Source organism: Oncorhynchus masou, unplaced genomic scaffold (genome assembly GCF_036934945.1).
Source record: "Oncorhynchus masou masou isolate Uvic2021 unplaced genomic scaffold, UVic_Omas_1.1 unplaced_scaffold_9803, whole genome shotgun sequence".
Classification (NCBI taxonomy): Eukaryota; Metazoa; Chordata; class Actinopteri; order Salmoniformes; family Salmonidae; genus Oncorhynchus; species Oncorhynchus masou.
This window is the reverse complement of record NW_027016317.1, coordinates 7501-7726: the sequence shown is the minus strand read 5'-3', so window position 1 is coordinate 7726 and position 226 is coordinate 7501.

The following is a 226-nucleotide window of genomic DNA, read 5'->3' as shown; positions in this document are numbered from 1 at the left end:
GAGAGAGAGACAGAGAGAGTTAGAGAGAGAGACAGAGAGTTAGAGAGAGAGACAGAGAAGAGTTAGAGAGAGACAGAGAGTTAGAGAGAGAGACAGAGAGAGAGACAGAGAGAGAGACAGAGAGAGAGTTAGAGAGATAGACAGAGAGAGTTAGAGACAGAGACAGAGAGAGAGACAGAGAGAGACAGAGAGAGAGACAGAGAGAGTTAGAGAGATCCAGTGTATG